A 21,907-nucleotide genomic window follows, 5' to 3' on the forward strand; every position below is an offset into this window, starting at 1 on the left:
TTAGTGACCTACGAAGAGACTTAGAATCCCACATAATAATAATGGGAGACTTTAACACCCCACTGTCAACATTAGACAGATCATTGAGACAGAAAGTTAACAAGGATACCCAGGAATTGAACTCAGCTCTGCACCAAGCAGGCCTAATAGACATCTGCAGAAGTCTCCACCCCAAATCAACAGAATATACATTTTTTTCAGCACCACACCACACCTATTCCAAAATTGACCACATAGTTGGAAGTAAAGCACTCCTCAGCAAATGTAAAAGAACAGAAATTATAACAAACTGTCTCTCAGACCACAGTGCAATCAAACTAGAACTGAGGACTAAGAAATTCACTCAAAACCGCTCAAGTACATGGAAACTGAACAACCTGCTCCTGAATGACTACTGGGTACATAACAAAATGAAGGCAGAAACAAAGATGTTCTTTGAAACCAATGAGAACAGACACAACATACCAGAATCTCTGGGACACATTCAAAGCAGTGTGTAGAGGGAAATTTATAGCACTAAATGCCCACAAGAGAAAGCAGGAAACACCCAAAATTTGACACCCTAACGTCACAATTAAAAGAACTAGAAAAGCAAAAGCAAACACATTCAAAAGCTAGCAGAAGGCAAGAAATAACTAAAATCAGAGCACAACTGAAGGAAATAGAGACACAAAAAAACCTTCAAAAAATTAATGAATGCAGGAGCTGGTTTTTTGAAAGGATCAACAAAATTGATAGACCGCTAGCAAGACTATTAAAGAAGAAAAGAGAGAGAATCAAATAGACGCAATGAAAAGTGATAAAGGGGATATCACCACCGATCCCACAGAAATACAAACTACCATCAGAGAATACTACAAACACCTCTACGCAAATAAACTAGAAAATCTAGAAGAAATGGATAAATTCCTCGACACATACACCCTCCCAAGACTAAATCAGGAGAAGTTGAATCTCTGAATAGACCAATAACAGGCTCTGAAATTGTGGCAAGAATCAATAGCTTACCAACCAAAAAAAGTCCAGAACCAGATGGATTGACAGCCGAATTCTACCAGAGGTACAAGGATGAGCTGCTACCTACTATTCCTTCTGAAACTACTCCAATCAATAGAAAAAGAGGGAATCCTCCCTAACTCATTTCATGAGGCCAGCGTCATCCTGATACCAAAGCCGGGCAGAGACACAACCAAAAAAGAGAATTTTAGACCAATATCCTTGATGAACATTGATGCAAAAATCCTCAATAAAATACTGGCAAACCAAATCCAGCAGCACATCAAAAAGCTTATCCACCATGATCAAGTGGGCTTCATCCCTGGGATGCAAGGCTGGTTCAACCCATGCAAATCAATAAATGTAATCCAGCATTTAAACAGAACCAAAGACAAAAACCACATGATTATCTCAATAGATGCAGAAAAGGCCTTTGACAAAATTCAACAACCCTTCATGCTAAAAACTCTCAATAAATTAGGTATTGATAGGATGTATCTCAAAATAATAAGAGCTATTTATGACAAACCCACAGCCAATATCATACTGAATGGGCAAAAATTGGAAGGATTCCCTTTGAAAACTGGCACAAGACAGGGATGCCCTCTCTCTCCACTCCTATTCAACATAGTGTTGGAAGTTCTGGCCAGGGCAATCAGGCAGGAGAACGAAATAAAGGGTATTCAATTAGGAAAAGAGGAAGTCAAATTGTCCCTGTTTGCAGATGACATGATTGTATATCTAGAAAACGCCATTGTCTCAGCCCAAAATCTCCTTAAGCTGATAAGCAACTTCAGCAAAGTCTCAGGATACAAAATCAATGTACAAAAATCACAAGCATTCTTATGCACCAATAACAGACAAACAGAGAGCCAAATCATGAGTGAACTCCCATTCACAATTGCTTCAAAGAGAATAAAATACCTAGGAATCTAACCTACAAGGGATGTGAAAGACCTCTTCAAGGAGAACTACAAACCACTGCTCAACGAAATAAAAGAGGATACAAACAAATGGAAGAACATTCCATGCTCATGGGTAGGAAGAATCAATATCACGAAAATGGCCATACTGCCCAAGGTAATTTACAGATTGAATGCCATCCTCATCAAGCTACCAATGACTTTCTTCACAGAATTGCAAAAACTACTTCAAAGTTCATATGGAACCAAAAAAGAGCCCGCATCACCATGTCAATCCTAAGCCAAAAGAACAAAGCTGGAGGCATCACGCTACCTGACTTCAAACTATACCAGAAGGCTACAGTCACCAAAACAACATGGTACTGGTACCAAAACAGAGATATAGATCTGTGGAACAGAACAGAGCCCTCAGAAATAATGCCGCGTATCTACAACCATCTGATCTTTGACAAACCTGACAAAAACAAGCAATGGGGAAAGGATTCCTTATTTAATAAATGGTGCTGGGAAAACTGGCTAGCCATATGTAGAAAGCTGAAACTGGATCCCTTCCTTACACCTTATACAAAAATTAATTCAAGATAGATTAAAGACTTACATCTTAGACCTAAAACTACAAAAACCCTAGAAGAAAACCTAGGCAATACCATTCAGGACATAGGCATGGGCAAGGACTTCATGTCTAAAACACCAAAAGCAATGGCAACAAAAGCCAAAATTGACAAATGGGATCTAATTAAACTAAAGAGCTTCTGCACAGCAAAAGAAACTACCATCAGAGTGAACAGGCAACCTACAGAATGGGAGAAAATTTTCGCAACCTACTCATCTGACAAAGGGCTAATATCAAGAATCTGCAATGAACTCAAACACATTTACAGGAAAAAAACAAACAACCCCATCAAAAAGTGGGTGAAGGACATGAACAGACACTTCTCAAAAGAAGACATTTATGCAGCCAAAAGACACATGAAAAAATGCTCACCATCACTGGCCATCAGAGAAATGCAAATCAAAACCACAGTGAGATACCATCTCACAGCAGTTAGAATGGCGATCATTAAAAAGTCAGGAAACAACAGGTGCTGGAGAGGATGTGGAGAAATAGGAACACTTTGACACTGTTGGTGGGACTGTAAACTAGTTCAACCATTGTGGAAGTCAGTGTGGCAATTCCTCAGGGATCTAGAACTAGAAATACCATTTGACCCAGCCATCCCATTACTGGGTATATACCCAAAGGATTATAAATCATGCTGCTATAAAGACACATGCACATGTATGTTTATTGCGGCACTATTCACAATAGCAAAGACTTGGAACCAAGCCAAATGTCCAACAACAATAGACTGGATTAAGAAAATGTGGCACATATACACCATGGAATACTATGCAGTCACAAAAAATGAAGAGTTTGTGTCCTTGGTAGGGACATGGATGAAACTGGAAACCATCATTCTGAGCAAACTATCGCAAGGACAAAAAACCAAACACCTCATGTTCTCACTCATAGGTGGGAATTGAACAATGAGAACACATGGATACGGGAAGGGGAACATCACACTCCGGAGACTGTTGTGCGTTGGGGGGATCGGGAAGGTTAGCATTAGGAGATATATCTAATGCTAAATGAGGAGTTAATGGGTGCAGCACACCAACATGGCACATGTATACATATGTAACAAACTTGCACATTGTGCACATGTACCCTAAAACTTAAAGTATAATAATAATAAAATAAAAAAAAGAAACTCAGGGGTAGGAAATATTTTTGTTAGATGCTGTAAATAGATAATCGCATTTATATTTATTTCCTATGGTTACATGCTATTTGATCACATAGACATAGGACACAAATACAAATGTAATTATAGCAAGAATTTTCACCAATGGTTTTTAAAATGTTATTCCTTAAATATATTTTCCCTGAATTTGTCATCTTTACAATTCATAGTATTTGAAGATAATATCGTTTTTATATGACTAAATTATGGAAATGATTATTTTTTTTTCAGCTCCTCTTAAAATCTCCTTCTATACAATCTTTAAACTGATTAGAGAATTTTTAAAGTGAATTTTATTGAGGTATGGTTATGAGAAAACTCACCAATTTTAAATGTACGTTTTGATGAGATTTGACAAACGTATACACTCAGGTAATACCAGCATAATGAAGATACACGCTATTCCCATTGCTAAAATGTTCCCTTGTATGCATGCCATTCTTGGCAATTACTAATAGAGCTGTCACAGATATCATGTACTGATTTTTATATAAATGTAAATTTTTCTTTTACTTAGGTAAATACCTAGCAGTGAGATTAATAGGTCATACGGCATGTGTTGAAATATATAAGAAACTGGCAAACCATTCTCCAGGGTGACTGTCGTACAATTTTGCATTCCTTCTAACACTTAGTTATTCTGCGTCATCATTGGCACTTGGTATTGTCACTTTTTTGCCAAACATTACCCATAGTAATGGGTGAGAAGTGGAATCACACTGTGGTTTTAATTTGCATTTTCCTACTGACTAATCATGTTGAGCATCTTTTCATGTGCATATTTACCAACTGGATACCTTCTTTAGTGACCTCTTATTTATTTATTTATTTTTTGAGATGGAGTCTCCATCTGTTGCCCAGGCTGGAGTGCAGTGGCACGACCTCAGCTCACTGCAAGCTCTGCCTCCCGGGTTTACACCATTCTCCTGCTTCAGCCTCCCGAGTAGCTGGGACTACAGGCACCTGCCACCATGCCCAGCTAATTTTTTGTATTTTTAGTAGAGACAGAGTTTCACTGTGTGAGCCAGGATGGGCTCGATCTCCTGACCTCATGATCTGCCCGCCTCAGCCTCCCAAAGTCCTGGGATTACAGGCTTGAGCCACCATGCCTGGCCTTTAGTGACTACTTTTAACTGTTAAAATCATTTGCCCATTTTTATGATTGGGTTGTTTGTCCTCTTGTACTTCCATTGTACTTTACATAGGCAAAGAAAATGTGCAAATACATTTTAAATATGATATTATTTATAATATTATCAAATATGAAATATCTAAAGTTAAAATTTTAAAACATGCACAACTTTTAAGTTTAAAGCGTTGCTGGGAGAAGTTAAAGAAGTAGTTGTTAATGAATAATGAATGAAGAGATACACTTTCTTCATGGATTGGCAGGCTCATTATTGTTAAGGTGACAATTCTCCTCAATTTGATCTCTGTATTTAATGTAATCCAAGTCAAAATCCTAGTAGACTTTTTGTTGAAATTAAGAAATTGTTTCTACATTTTATATGGAAGTGCAAAGTTCCTAGAATTGCCAAGATGCATTTGAACTTACCAGAAAACAAACTCCACTTGGCTAAGATGTACTATTTGTTTTATATATTGGTGGATTTTATGTGTTAATACTGAATATTTTTGTGTCTATATCACATGGGTTATTTGTTTGTAATATTATTTCTTTGTATTCTTTTTTTGTTTGTTTTGAGATGGAGTTTCGCTCTTGTTGCCCAGGCTGGAGTGCAATGGTGCAATAACGGCTCACTGTAACCTCCGCCTCCCAGGTACAAGCTATTCTCCTGTCTCAGCCTCCCAAGTAGCTTAGATTACAGGCCTGCGCCACCACGCCCAGCTAATTTTTTTGTATTTTGTAGAGACAGGGTTTCACCGTGTTAGTCAGGCTGGTCATGAACTCCTGACCTCAGGTGATCTACCAGCCTTGGCTTTCCAGAGTGCTGGGTTTACAGGCATGCACCAACATGCCCAGCCTGTTTGGTTTTTAAAATCAGAGTAACGTTGACCTCATATGATATGTTGGAAAATGTTGCTTTCTCTTCTAGTTGGAGAGAAAAAAATGGAGGACTTTCTCTACATGATTTTAATAATAGCTATGAAACTATAGTAATCAGAAGAGTAGCGTAAGAATAGATTCATGGATTAGTAAATAGAATCAAGAGTCCAGAAACAAATCAGTCCATATATGTGAAAGTGACATTTGACAGTTTTCCAAAGTAATTGAATGGGAAAAGAATACTTTTAACAAATGCTGCTATAACTATTAGAGATATTCATAAGCAAGAAAATGAACCTTGATTCTTACCTCATACCATATGTGAAAAGTGACTTGAAATGGATTTTAGATTTTTGTGTAATAACTAAAATTATAAAACTTCCTGAAGAACACGTACGAAACATTATTTACAATTTTAGGAAGAAACATTTTTTTAAATGGTGTATTTGCTAGGGTTCCAATAGAATAGATGTATGTGTGTGTGTGTATATATATATACATATATATACACATATATATGTATATATATGTGTATATATATATGTATACACATATATATGTATATATATGTGTATATATATATGTGTATATATATATATGTGTATATATATAGAGAGAGAGAGTAAGGAATTAGCTCACGTCATTATGAAGGCTGACAAGTCCCCAGATCTGCAGTTGACAAGCTGGAGACACAGAAATGCTGATGGTGCAGTTCCAGTCCAAAGGCCTAGAGGCTTGGGATCCAGAAAAACCAGCGTTTCAGTACGAGTCTGATGGCAGCAAAAACACTGATGTTCCAGCTCAAGGCAGTCAGGCAGGAGGAAATTCCCTCTTATTCAGGCATTTTGTTTAATTCAGGTCTCAGCTGACTGGATGAGGCCTACCTACATCAGAAAGGTCAACCTTGAATATGATCCCAAACACCTTCACAGATCCACCCCAGAGAATGCTTGACCAAATATCTGGGGATTCTGCCCAGCCCAGTTGACAAGCAAAATCAACCATTGCAAATGGGCATGCACACAGATACAAATACCTTTAATGAAAACATTTGGATAATCAGACTTCATCAAAGTGAACAACTTTGCTCTTCAAAACATACCATTAAAAAATTAAAAGACAGACCCCAGACCTTAGTATTTGACATATTTTAGCATACGTCAGTATGAAAGTATTTGCAAAATGTGTCTGATACAGGAGGTATATCCAGTTTGAATAAAAAATTTTTTCAGCTTAATTTTAAAAAGACAAACAGCTCTATTTAAAATAACACGTAATATATTTGAACAATCATATAATCAGAGAAGATAGATGAATGGATATTAAATAATCACATAAAAAGATGTTCAACATTTTTAATCATAAGGGAAATGAAAGTGAAAACCACAATGAGATATCATTGTGCACTCATTTGCTTCGTTAAAATTTAAGAAGGTTGACATTATCAATATCAATTGCTGCTGAAGATTAGAACAACTAGCACTCTCATACACATATACCTAGTTAGTAGAAATGCAAACTGCTATATTTGGTTCGGGAAGCCATTTGGCATTTTCTGATAAAGGCAAATATTCACTTACCAGAAATTCCACTGTTAGGTATTTGCCTTACAGAAGTGAGCAAACATTGCCACACAAACATTCGCACTTGAATGTTCATAGCAGCTTTATTTAAAATAACCAAAATATGTAAGAAATTTGATGTTTAACTGGCTAATGAATAAATAAATAGTGGCATATCAATAAGACAGGATACTGCTCAGCAGAACAATGACAACAAAACCACTACTAGGTGAAGAAATATGAATAGATCTCAAGAACATTATGCTAAGTGATAGAAGCCAGGAACAAATGCTCATGTACTACATGATTTCATTTCTGTGACATTCTGGAAAAGACAAACTATAGTGAGAGAAAGCAAATGAATGGTTTTAAGTTTGTCAGGGGCAAGGGATGGGGGAGGTAATTGTCTGCTGAAAAAGGGGTAGGAGACCATTTTGGAGGGTGCTGGAGGCGTTCTATTTCTTGATTCTGGTGATGGTTTAAACAGTTGTATACATTTGCCAAAACTGATCAGATTTCACATTTGAAAGTTGTGAATATGATTGTGTATAAATAATATGCTAAAAATTCTGATAACAGTGATAATGTCATGAATGAAGGGCACGAAAACGTTTTGTTCCTCTGTATATGACACTTTGAGGAGAGATCAGTTTTTTAGTTTTCTGTCTATGGATGCCTAACCTCAGAAACCTCAGAAAAAATTCAAAGCGATGCATGGTCCATTAAATAAATGATCTCTGTTCCTCAATAGTGTAAGAGACAAAGATTAGCTGAGAATTCATTCTCAATTAAAGGATACTAAAGAGACAAGACAACAAAATACAATGCATAATCCTATGCCAGCGGGAGACAAGTTCCGTAACAAATCATTATGAGAATAATTGAACAAACTGGAATATGGACTACAGATTAAAGTCTTATGTCAATGTTACATTTTCTGAATTTTTTAATTGTACTGTGGTTATGTATTCCAGTTCTTTTTTTTTTTTCTTTTCTTTTTGAGATGGAGTCTTGCTCTGTTGCCCAGGCTAGAGTGCAGTGGTGTGATCTCAGGTCACTGCAACCGCTGCCTCCCAGGTTCAAGAAATTCCCCTGCCTCAGCCTCTCAAGTAGCTGGGATTACAAGCACATGCCACCACACCTGGCTAATTTTTGTATTTTTAGTAGAGACAGGGTTTCACTTGTTGGCTTAGGCTGGTCTCGATCTCCTGACCTTGTGATCCACCTGCCTCGGCCTCCCAAAGTGCTGGGATTACAGGTGTGAGCCACTGCACCCGGCCATATCCTAGTTCTTATGAAACACACTGGATTATTATAAGGTAAATTTGGTAAATGCTCTGATAGCTGTTAATGTATATCACTCGAGAAAGAGAGAGGGTGAGGCAAGATCGAGTGAGAATGAGGCTTATAAAGAAAATAGGGCAAAAGGTGAAAAATTAGTGAATCTTGGTACAGGATTGTGGTGGGAAAAATAATGGCTCCCTTCAAAATGTCCATATCCTAATCCTCAGAATCTGTTAATATGTTGTTTTCATGGCAAAAAAAAAAGTTACAATTGTAATTTAGCTAAAGATTTTGAGCTATAGATGGAGATTATCCTGGATTATCCAGTGGGCCCAATGTAATCACAAGGATCCTAGTAAGAGGGAGGTAGGAGGGTCAGAGTCAGGCAGAAAAGATGTAGGGACAGACACAGGCACTAGAGAGGAGAGAACATGCTACGTTGCTGGCTTTGGGGGTGGAGGATGAAGTCCTGAACCAGGAAATACAGAACTCCAGAAGAAACGCAGGCCTATGGACCCATTTTAGACTTCTGGCCTCCAGAAGCCTAAGATATTGTAAAATAATAAGTTTTTGTTGTTGAAAGGCACTAATCTTGGCTAGGAAGCCAATACAAGTATAGAGAACGTTCTGTGTCAATCTCTGTAACTTTTCCATTTAAAATTATTTTAAATTACAAAAAAACTTCACAGAAAAAGAAGAGCCAGGAAATAGGCAATTAAATGTGTATGATTTGGGAAAGTTAGTCATCAGAAATATCTACAAGCAGATCATTAGATCAGGCTCAAAAATTGGGTCATAGGAGCCTGTCAAGGTTTAGGGCTTCTAATATTCCTGTCAGTGTAAAAGCTTAACACAAAGATGGGCCTTGTTTGGCTGGAGATGGGCTTCAGTGTGCTGAGAAAAATTGCAATTAAAAAAGACAGAGTTTTTCTATTGTTACCCATTGCTATAAGCTGCAAACTGAAGTCTTAAGAGTGTGAAATTACAGACTATAATAGGGACAAAAATAATGAATAAGTTGGTGCAAAAAATTGCCATTCCTGGAACATGTATGCGAACCTAATGCCCTGGTAATAGCAGGCCAGTTTTGCTATTTTTGAAAGCACATTACTAAGGAGATTGAATTTTGGCTCATTGACTCCGGTTTTCTAGAAGAGATCTGGAAAGTAAGTTCTCAAGATCTCATTTAGGTAATATTGTTGTGAAATTTTCTTTATCCCATGACTCATTTGACACTTTCTTTTCTATGCATTCATATGTTTGTTCTGACATTGTATTAGAATATTTTATTTGCTTCTTACTTTACTTTTGACCAAATATGCCATTATAAATTGGTTCATCTCCAAACCCTGTCCAGAGCGTGAGTGCTCGAGGAGAGCGTCACAGGTTCTTTAAGATGTGATATTTGCATGGCATAGAGCATTAAAACATCCCTTTACTTCTTTCTAGTAATATTCTTCACAAATATTACATACTTTCTTCACTCAAGATTTCAGGAAGATACAGATCTGTCTCAAAAAAAATAAAGCATTATAATGTGCAGAGAAGGAAATTTAAGTGGAATAAATAAATCTTTTATAATTTTTTTAAAATTAGCCATCCTAGTAATTTCTATTATGGCTATGAAAGGATTCCTTTATCATTTTGCAAGTACAAAACAATAATAATGTTTTTATTTAAAAATTATTGCTTTTCATTATGTAGAATCCTGTACAATTTTAATGAATATCATGAGTTATTGGCTGATCGCTTTGTATACATTTCACAAATTTCACAGATACTTGTTTAAAGTAGACAGATGTAAAAGCCCCTGTGTGAGATAACTGGGCTTTGTTTCTCAGCTTATAATGCTACATATTCTGTATCTCCAACAAAATTAGACAAATCATTTTGTGCCAGTTGAAGACATATGCACCCTGGATCAAGCCTTTCCTGTCTTGCCATTCTGGATACCATTGACGGTATTTATTATTTATCATTATCATTCATATTTTGCATAAACTATTTAAGAAAATTCATTTTTCTGAATCCCTGCTATAACATTATATTGTCCTGGAGACATTATAGAATCACTATCATCATCATTTTAGTCAACACTATCAGATAATAAAGTGAATGGAATAATAATAAAAACTCTCAAATTAATTATAATTTCACAGTTACCCACAGATATAGCAAATAATATCTCTGCCTAAATATTATAAAATGAACAAGTTCTGGGGTTAAATAAAAATGTTATAAGATATAGCAGAATGCAACTAATAAGGTCTACATAATCTATGATTAGCCTCTCTAGTTCCATTTTTTCTTAAAAAGTAAAGTCATATAACTTATATCACTCTTTAGTTGAATTGCATTTGTAACCAAATTAGATGAAATTGTATAATGATTATAGCTGCATATGTATGTTACATATATGACAAGAAGGTTTCTCTTTAAAAATAAAAAGCCAGTCTTTATTTTTTATTTAAAAGATTTAAAACAAATAGCAATAATTTCCATTCTAAACTGAAGTTCCATTAACTGCCATAGACAGAATAAATAATAATATGACAAGATACAAGTTTCCTACATTTTAGCAAGTTCACTATGCATAAATATGCTTGAGGGCATTGCAAGTAGTTAGTGACACTCTAGACCCATAAGAAGTATCATCTTCTAGCATAGGAAGCTTTCTTGGGTGTTAAGAACTCTGAGCCAAACCCCTGGATTTAGTTATCAGCTTAGTTATTAATTTCACAAATTGATTATAGTGCTGTTGAACATATGTCTGTAAATGCAGAGAGTTGTTCACAGTTAGATCCAGCTAAAATTAATTGCTTGTCTGATATTGGCTGCAGGGCATATAAGTCCTTTCAGATTTTTCAGCACAGAGACTGGTCCTAGCATCCAACCTTGTACAGAAGATCATGTGGGCCCCTTCATGTACATCAGTACATGTTGGCTTTTAGCCCCATACAGTCTGACAATCATTATCGCCTCCAACAACATCACTCCCAATGCCAAAAGGCAACAGCTGGCTTCTGCTAAAGGAATCCTTCCCAAGAGTCTCTATGACATATGGCAGAAGGAAGGGCATGCCTTGGTAGTCCCTTGGTAACTCTTGTTCACATCCCACACTGACAGCTCATAGCACCATTGTGCAGGAGCCCTGCTGTATCTCTTCTGTGCTCATGTCTAAGTTCAGGAGGCAGAAATTGCATCAGGCCTTGTGATGCTAATGGCTGGCTATGCAGTATGAGTAGGAACTCAGGGTTATTCTTACTATTTGTGCATTTAGCTTTGAATGCAAGTGTAGGTGACAAAAAAGAGCTGGATAAAATATCTCTGAAAAATCTGAGCCCGGTAGCTGTGGTGGACCCGCTCAGAGGTTTCAAAGGTAATTAGGACTAAATGCTGTTTTGGTGGGTTTTTACTGCTTCTCTTCAGCGTGGTATGGGCTTTTCATTGTAATATTTCAGAGACAGCTTTTTTGCATTAGCTTCCCAGTGAAAGCCACTGAGTGAATACAGAGTTTTGCTATAATGAATCAACCATGGCCTATTTGCTTAGTGTCAGAGGCTTTCTTGTTTTTGGAAAACAGAATCTTTAAAATTGTAATGACGTGTGTGTATGTGTGTCTGTGTGTTTATGTATCCTTGTGTATTTATAAATATATTTCTGGATAATTTATGCTGAAATGCTTTTTATTTGCTTGGTTGTCTTGTCTAAACCAAGATCTATTAAGAAAAAAGGGAAACTAAAATTGTGTATGAAGGAAGCTATTTCTGTTTTCGAGCTTACTCATTTATGTAACAGCATGAGTAAGCTGCTGACACAGAAGCCTTCATGCTTAAATGACCTTACAGAAAAGGCTCATAGTATCTAATTTTAACTATATTAGCTGCCATGTTCACTGATTTTTAAAATTGCATATGAAAGCTCACCGTTTATGTAACGTTTTTCCAGAAAAGAGTATATATATATATATGTATAAACACAAATGAACTAAGAATTTGGTGGCTGTCAGAGACAATAAATGATTTTAAAATAATGTTTTAATTCTTCTTTTTCCTATTAATCAATGAAATAAGATAGAATAATTACATAATATTGTATTCAGTGACCTAACTGAATGCATTTATTCAAAGTATGTTCTTATTACCATCAATTTCATCTTAAAGAAGGAAGAATTCCTTCTTGTGTCCTCTTTTCCTCTTGATCCTTTCTCTTTTGCCTCCTGCTAGATTTATCTTTTCTGAAAAGGATAGCTCCTATTTTTCTCAACTCTTCAAATTCTCCTGCTTTACCTGCTCATTCTGCTCTATAAACACAGATTGCATTTTCATTATCCTCAAACAATTAAAGTCTTCTTGTCAATTTTGCACTAACTCAACTATCTCTTCATTCTTCCTTTCATGAAGAATTTCATGAAGGTCCATGTTACTTTCAGAAGCTTCTCTTCACCCACCAATTGCTTTTTTAAAGGTCACCTGTAGTCTGTGACTTAATGCAAAGATGAAATCTAATAATCTAAATGTGTGTAATTCTGATTAAGGAAGTCATTTATTTTTCATAACAACTAAATTAAGAAAGTAGCATGTATTAAATATAGGCACTGGCAGTATAGAGATTAAAGATATTACTCAGAGTCTCAAAAACTTACAGTTTAGTGAGGGCAATGGACATGAAATAAACATCATACAATGCAAGGCAACAACTCATAAAGGTATATTTTCTTATAGAAACATGACATTTGTTACTTGCTAACCAAGAATGTTTATCGAGGAACATGAAAAGTTACTTAATTCAAAGAATCTTATGATGTGAGGAGGAGCCAAGATGGCTGAATAGGAACAGCTCCGGTCTACAGCTCCCACCGTGAGCGAGGCAGAAGACAGGTGATTTCTGCATTTCCATCTGAGGTACTGGGTTCATCTCACTATGGAGTGCCAGACAGTGGGCGCAGGATAGTGGGTGCAGCGCACCGCACCGTGTGCAAGCCAAAGCAGGGCGAGGCATTGCCTCACTCGGGAAGTGCAAGGGGTCAGGGAGTTCCCTTTCCTGGTCAAGGAAAGGGGTGACAGATGGCACCTGGAAAATCAGATCACTCCCACCCGAATACTGCGCTTTTCCGATGGGCTTAGGAAACTGGCGCACAAGGAGATTATATCCCACACCTGGCTCGGAGGGTCCTACGCCCACAGAGTCTCGCTGATTGCTGGCACAGCAGTCTGAGATCAAACTGCAAGGCAGCAGCAAGGCTGGGGGAGGGGTGCCCGCCATTGCCCAGGCTCGCTTAGGTAAACAAAGCAGCCAGGAACCTCAAACTGGGTGGAGCCCACCACAGCTCAAGGAGGCCTGCCTGACTCTGTAGGCTCTACCTCCAGGGGCATGACACAGACAAACAAAAAGACAGCAGTAACCTCTGCAGACCTAAATGTCCCTGTCTGACAGCTTTGAAGAGAGAAGTGGTTCTCCCAGCACACAGCTGGAGATCTGAGAACAGGCAGACTGCCTCCTCAAGTGGGTCCCTGACCTCTGACCCCTGAGCAGCCTAACTGGGAAGCACCCCCCAGTAGGGGCAGACTGACACCTCACACGGCTGGGTACTCCTCTGAGACAAAACTTCCAGAGGAGCGATCAGACAGCAGCATTCCCAGTTCACGAAAATCCATGGTTCTACACACACCATTGCTGATACCCAGGCAAACGGTCTGGAGTGGACCTCTAGTGAACTCCAACAGACCTGCAGCTGAGGGTCCTGTCTGTTAGAAGGAAAACTAACAAACAGAAAGGACATCCACACCAAAAACCCATCTGTACATCACCATCATCAAAGACCAAAAGTAGATAAAACCACAAAGATGGGGAAAAAACAGAGCAGAAAAACTGGAAACTCTAAAAAGCACAGCACCTCTCCTCCTCCAAAGGAACACAGCTCCTCACCAGCAATGGAACAAAGCTGGATGGAGAATGACTTTGACGAGTTGAGAGAAGAAGGCTTCAGACGATCAAACTACTCTGAGCTACAGGAGGAAATTCAAACCAAAGGCAAAGAAGTTGAAAACTTTGAAAAAACTTTAGACGAATGTATAACTAGAATAACCAATACAGAGAAGTGCTTAAAGGAGCTGATGGAGCTGAAAGCCAAGGCTCAAGAACTACGTGAAGAATGCAGAAGCCTCAGGAGCCGATGCGATCAACTGGAAGAAAGTGTATCAGTGATGGAAGATGAAATGAATGAAATGAAGTGAGAAGGAAAGTTTAGAGAAAAAAGAATAAAAAGAAATGAACAAAGCCTCCAAGAAATATGGGACTATGTGAAAAGACCAAATCTACGTCTGATTGGTGTACCTGAAAGTGACGGGGAGAATGGAACCAAGTTGGACAACACTCTGCAGGATATTATCCAGGAGAACTTCCCCAATCTAGCAAGGCAGGCCAACATTCACATTCAGGAAGTACAGAGAACGCCACAAAGATACTCCTCGAGAAGAGCAACTCCAAGACACATAATTGTCAGATTCACCAAAGTTGAAATGAAGGAAAAAATGTTAAGGGCAGCCAGAGAGAAAGGTCAGGTTACCCACAAAGGGAAGCCCATCACACTAACAGCAGATCTCTCGGCAGAAACTCTCTTCTGGCTTTTAGAGTGGGGGCCAATATTCAACATTCTTCAAGAAAAGAATTTTCAACCCAGAATTTCATATCCAGCCAAACTAAGCTTCATAAGTGAAGGAGAAATAAAATCCTTTACAGACAAGCAAATGCTGAGAGATTTTGTCACCACCAGGCCTGTCCTAAAAGAGCTCCTGAAGGAAGCACAAAACATGGAAAGGAACAACCAGTACCAGCTGCTGCAAATTCCTGCCAAAATGTAAAGACCATGGAGACTAGGAAGAAACTGCATCAACTAACGAGCAAAATCACCAGCTATCATCATAATGACATGATCAAATTCACACAAAACAATATTAACTTTAAATGTAAATGGACTAAATGCTCCAATTAAAAGACACAGACTGGCAAATTGGATAAAGAGTCAAGACCCCTCAGTGTGCTGTATTCAGGAAACCCATCTCACGTGCAGAGACACACATAGGCTCAAAATAAAAGGATGGAGGAAGATCTACCAAGCTAATGGAAAACAAAAAAAGGCAGGGGTTGCAATCCTAGTCTCTGATAAAACACACTTTAAACCAACAAAGATCAAAAGAGACAAAGAAGGCTATTATATAATGGTAAAGGGATCAATTCAACAAGAAGAACTAACTATCCTAAATATATATGCACCCAATACAGGAGCACCCAGATTCATAAAGAAAGTCCTGAGTGTCCTACAAAGAGACTTGGACTCCCACACAATAATAATGGGAGACTTCAACACCCCACTGTCAACATTAGACAGATCAACGAGACTGAAAGTTAACAAGGATACTCAGGAATTGAACTCAGTTCTGCACCAAGCAGACCTAATAGACATCTACAGAACTCTCCACCCCAAATCAACAGAATATACATTTTTTTCAGCGCCACACCACACCTATTCCAAAATTGACCACATAGTTGGAAGTAAAGCTCTCCTCAGCAAATGTAAAAGAACAGAAATTATAACAAACTGGCTCTCAGACCACAGTGCAATCAAAGTAGAACTCAGGATTAAGAAACTCACTCAAAACCGCTCAACTACATGGAAACTGAACAACCTGCTCCTGAATGACTACTGGGTACATAACGAAATGAAGGCAGAAACAAGGATGTTCTTTGAAACCAACGAGAACAAAAACACAACATACCAGAATCTCTGGGACACATTCAAAGCAGTGTGTAGAGGGAAATTTATAGCACTAAATGCCCACAAGAGAAAGCAGGAAAGATCCAAAATTGACATCCTAACATCACAATTAAAAGAACTAGAAAAGCAAGAGCAAACACATTCAAAAACCAGCAGAAGGCAAGAAATAACTAAAATCAGAGCAGAACTGAAGGAAATAGAGACAAAAAAAAACCCTTCAAAAAATTAATGAATCCAGGAGCTGGTTTTTTGAAAGGATCAACAAAATTGATAGACTGCTAGCAAGACTAATAAAGAAAAAAAGAGAGAAGAATCAAACAGATGCAATAAAAAATGATAAAGGGGATATCACCACCGATCCCACAGAAATACAATCTACCATCAGAGAATACTACAAACACCTCTACGCAAATAAACTAGAAAAGCTAGAACAAATGGATAAATTCCTTGACACATACACTCTCCCAAGATTAAACCAGGAAGAAGTTGAATCTCTGAATAGACCAATAACAGGATCTGAAATTGTGGCAATAATTAATAGCTTACCAACCAAAAAGAGTCCAGGACCAGATGGATTCACAGCCGAATTCTACCAGAGATACAAGGAGGAACTGGTACCATTCCTTCTGAAACTATTCCAATCAATAGAAAAAGAGGGACTCCTCCATAACTCATTTTGAGGCCAGCATCATCCTGAGACCAAAGCCTGGCAGAGACACAACCAAAAAAGAGAATTTTAGACCAATATGCTTGATGAACATTGATGCAAAAATCCTCAATAAAATACTGGCAAACCGAATCCAGCAGCAAATCAAAAAGCTTATCCACCATGATCAAGTGGGCTTCATCTCTGGGATGCAAGGCTGGTTCAATATACGCAAATCAATAAATGTAATCCAGTATATAAACAGAACCAAAGACAAAAACCACATGATTATCTCAATAGATGCAGAAAAGGCCTTTGACAAAATTCAACAACCCTTCATGCTAAAAACTCTCAATAAATTAGGTATTGATGGGACGTATCTCAAAATAATAAGAGCTATCTATGACAAACCCACAGCCAATATCATACTGAATGGGCAAAAACTGAAAGCATTCCCTTTGAAAACTGGCACAAGACAGGGATGCCCTCTCTCACCACTCCTATTCAACATTGTGTTGGAAGTTCTGGCCAGGGCAATTAGGCAGGAGAAGGAAATAAAGGGTATTCAATTAGGAAAAGAGGAAGTCAAATTGTCCCTGTTTGCAGATGACATGATTGTATACCTAGAAAACCCCACTGTCTCATCCCAAAATCTCCTTAAGCTGATAAGCAACTTCAGCAAAGTCTCAGGATACAAAATCAATGTATAAAAATCACAAGCATTCTTATACACCAATAACAGACAAACAGAGAGTCAAATCATGAGTGAACTCCCATTCATAATTACTTCAAAGAGAATAAAATACTTAGGAATCCAACTTACAAGGGATGTGAAGGACCCCTTCAAGGAGAACCTCAAACCACTGCTCAATGAAATAAAAGAGGATACAAACAAATGGAAGAACATTCCATTCTCATGGGTAGGAAGAATCAATATCATGAAAATGGCCATACTGCCCAAGGTAATTTATAGATTCAATGCCATCCCCATCAAGCTACCAATGACTTTCTTCACAGAATTGTAAAAAACTACTTTAAAGTTCATATGGAACCAAAAAAGAGCCCACATCGCCAAGTCAATCCTAAGCCAAAAGAACAAAGCTGGAGGCATCATGCTACCTGACTTCCAATTATGCTACAAGGCTACAGTCACCAAAACAGCATGGTACTGGTACCAAAACAGAGATATAGATCAATGGAACAGAACAGAGCCCTCAGAAATAACGCCGCATATCTACAGCTATCTGATCTTTGACAAACCTGAGAAAAACAAGCAATGGGGAAAGGATTCCCTATTTAATAAATGGTGCTGGGAAAACTGACTAGGCATATGTAGAAAGCTGAAACTGGATCCCTTCCTTATACCTTATACAAAAATTAATTCAAGATGGATTAAAGACTTAAACGTTAGACCTAAAACCATAAAAACCCTAGAAGAAAACCTAGGCAATACCATTCAGGACATAGGCATGGGCAAGGACTTCATGTCTAAAACACCAAAGCAATGGCAACAAAAGCCAAAATTGACAAATGGGATCTCATTAAACTAAAGAGCTTCTGCACAGCAAAAGAAACTACCATCAGAGTGAACAGGCAACCTACAAAATGGGAGAAAATTTTCACAACCTACTCATCTGACAAAGGGCTAATATCCAGAATCTACAATGAACTCAAACAAATTTACAAGAAAAAAGCAACCCCATCAAAAAGTGGGCAAAGGATATGAACAGACACTTCTCAAAAGAAGACATTTATGCAGCCAAAAGACACATGAGAAAATGCTCATCATCACTGGCCATCAGAGAAATGCAAATCAAAACCACAATGAGATACCTTCTCACACCAGTTAGAATGGCAATCATTAAAAAGTCGGGAAACAACAGATGCTGGAGAGGATGTGGAGAAATGGGAACACTTTGACACTGTTGGTGGGACTGTAAACTAGTTCAACCATTGTGGAAGTCAGTGTGGCAATTCCTCAGGGATCTAGAACTAGAAATACCATTTGACCCACCCATCCCATTACTGGGTATATACCCAAAGGACTATAAATCATGCTGCTATAAAGACACATGCACACGTATGTTTATTGCGGCACTATTCACAATAGCAAAGACTTGGAACCAACCCAAATGTCCAACAATGATAGACTGGATTAAGAAAATGTGGCACATATACACCATGGAATACTATGCAGCCATAAAAAATGATGAGTTCATGTCCTTTGTAGGGACATGGATGAAATTGGAAATCATCATTCTCAGTAAACTATTGCAAGGACAAAAAACCAAACACTGCATGTTCTCAGTCATAGATGGGAATTGAACAATGAGAACACATGGACACAGGAAGGGGAACATCACACTCTGGGGACTGTTGTGGGCTGGGGGTAGGGGGGAGGGATAGCATTGGGAGATATACCTAATGCTAAATGACGAGTTAATGGGTTCAGCACACCCGCATGTCACATGTATACATATGTAACTAACCCGCACATTGTGCACATTTACCCTAAAACTTAAAGTATAATAATAATAATAATAATAATAATAATAATAATTTTACAATATATTATACCTTAAAAAGAGATTATTTTTTAACAGGGAGAAAAATGTTGCTTACAAAAATGTTTGGTTTCTTAGATGTAAAACATGAATTTTCAATTCAATAATAGGATTTAACATAAACAAATGAAGAATCTCACATTTAAAAAAAAGGTTAAGACAACTGATTCAATTATCCAAACAATTGCTTTTTTGTGCTATGAAGTGCCTAGGTCATGCCTTCTAGAATTTTCCCATCTTTTGTAAAAACTTGATTTTTTCCCACTATTTAAATATCTATGACACATGATCTAGATTTCTGTAATATTAAATGTATATATGCTTATATATAGATATAGTTGATATGTGATAGATAGATAGATAGACAAATAAACTCTCCTTGGTAAAATGGTACATGACCCTTTAAGGAGAAGTAGTGAGTTAAGCTGACTACATATTTCCAAGAGTTTTTTTTATGACCCATGATAGATCAAAGGCTGAATGGTTTAGCAGGGGAAATCTTGTAAACCTAACTAGGAAGAATAACCCAAACCCTTATGAGGACAGTTTAAATAAGATCCTACTTAAATACATATGAATAATGGCTTGAGACTGAAACCCCATTAAAAAGTTGCATTTTCTTTAGTCATTTTTACAATCTGTCTAATATATAACCTTTGTACGATTTTACAGGAGATAAGTTCATGACACACGAAGTACCCTAGGGGACTATGCTCCCATCTGAATAATGTGACCACAGCAGCTTCTTCTTTATAATTCACCTATAATTTTATCATATACTTTGGTTTTCATGCAAGCCATTCATTAACCCAACTTTACAGCCAACATCCTCTATGTAGCTAGATATGAAGTGACTTGGCTTGAGAACTGCTCCTTATGGGGTAATGACTAATGATATTCATTCATACTCTCATTTTTGTTACATGTCGATTTCAGGAGCGAGGAGGAGAATCAGAGACTGTTTTAGAGGTACAGACAGTGGGATTAAAAATAGTAAAGAGCTCAGTTGTCATTATGGTGAAATCAATAGATGGGGGGCAGAAGCAAAAGCTAGCTGCTATAGGATGGCATATCAGTGTCCAGTACTTCTTCTGGATCACAAGAGTCTCCATAGTAACTGGAACAGTTCCAACTATTGTTTCAGTCCTCCAAAGCCCAAATGTTTGGGTTTTTGTGTTTATATAATAAATGCCTAACAGGTTACTTAGCCATTGTCTGTTCCTTATGACTCAAAATGCCTAATGTACTATTTCAGCTTTATTTAGAAATGAATTAATGCTCTAATGCTGTATTATGCATTTGAAAAGCTGGCCAACTTTACATTATGTTATTAGCACATGCTAATAATATATATGCTTTTTCTAGTATTTTTCCATCAGCAATAATTATATTTGTTGGTAAATAATGTGAACAGTGTTGTGTGCTATTGCTTGAAATTCTGGGTTTCTTCATGTATGCTGGTGATGTAAAAATGTGTTTAAAAGAAAACTAACCAGTTCTGTTTAGAAGAATTTTTATAGTACACATTCTCTGAGAACAGTTATAATTTAAATGAAAATATCTGCTTTTATTTTTAATGCATTTCTTATACGTTTAAATAAAATTATGGAGGTAAACATGTAATTTCCATTAGATGGAGTGTGGATAATTGGAGATTAAATATTTTTGCAAAAATTTGTTTATGCACATTTAAAATTTTATGTTGTCACGTGAATTAATCAGCAAATGTACAATATGTAAATTTATTTTGGGGACCCGTGAGGTTTTAGCCATATCTTTTTCACTTGTTCCCTAAGCCACAAAGGCAATTAAACAGTATGAATATAAAATGGAAATCTTTATCTGAATCATCTCTTTAAATTGATGTTCCACTTTGTGATAGATTATGCAATTTTGGTATCTCATGTTATCTATCACAGTGCTTTGATTATATTAATGTCTAATGAATGTAGATGCTTTGAATTATTTTAGGTTATCTTCCGACTTTTCCATATTATGTACTCCTGTAACCACTATCAGTCTTTACCAATATCCCTTACTGAAAAAAATGCATCTTTCAATTTGTTAAGGCATACATTGTAGATTTTGATTTAACACCTACTGGCACTCCAGAAACATATGATAATCATTATATATACAGTAACATCAGAAATTTAAATTAAAATGAACAAAATCTACTCAATTACTTATATATTTGATTTCATAGAGCTGATACCTATTTGTGGTGTTAATGATTGACTAGAGCTCTAACATAATATATACTACATCATCATTTTAGATTCTTGAATTTGATAATTAACCTAGCCCAGGTACTAGCATTTTATTGTTCCTAGACAGAGCTTTTTCAGCCTGTAAGATGATAT

General features: G+C 37.2%; 1 long non-coding RNA gene across 4 annotated transcripts in view; it reads left to right on the plus strand.

Moving 5' to 3' along the window:
- LOC134808004 (uncharacterized) overlaps positions 1-21,907 on the plus strand; it is a 316,641-nt gene that overhangs the window by 248,597 nt on the left and 46,137 nt on the right. The gene's annotated exons all lie outside the window — the stretch shown is intronic.

This window comes from Pan troglodytes, chromosome 13 (assembly GCF_028858775.2).
Source record: "Pan troglodytes isolate AG18354 chromosome 13, NHGRI_mPanTro3-v2.0_pri, whole genome shotgun sequence".
NCBI lineage: Eukaryota > Metazoa > Chordata > Mammalia > Primates > Hominidae > Pan > Pan troglodytes.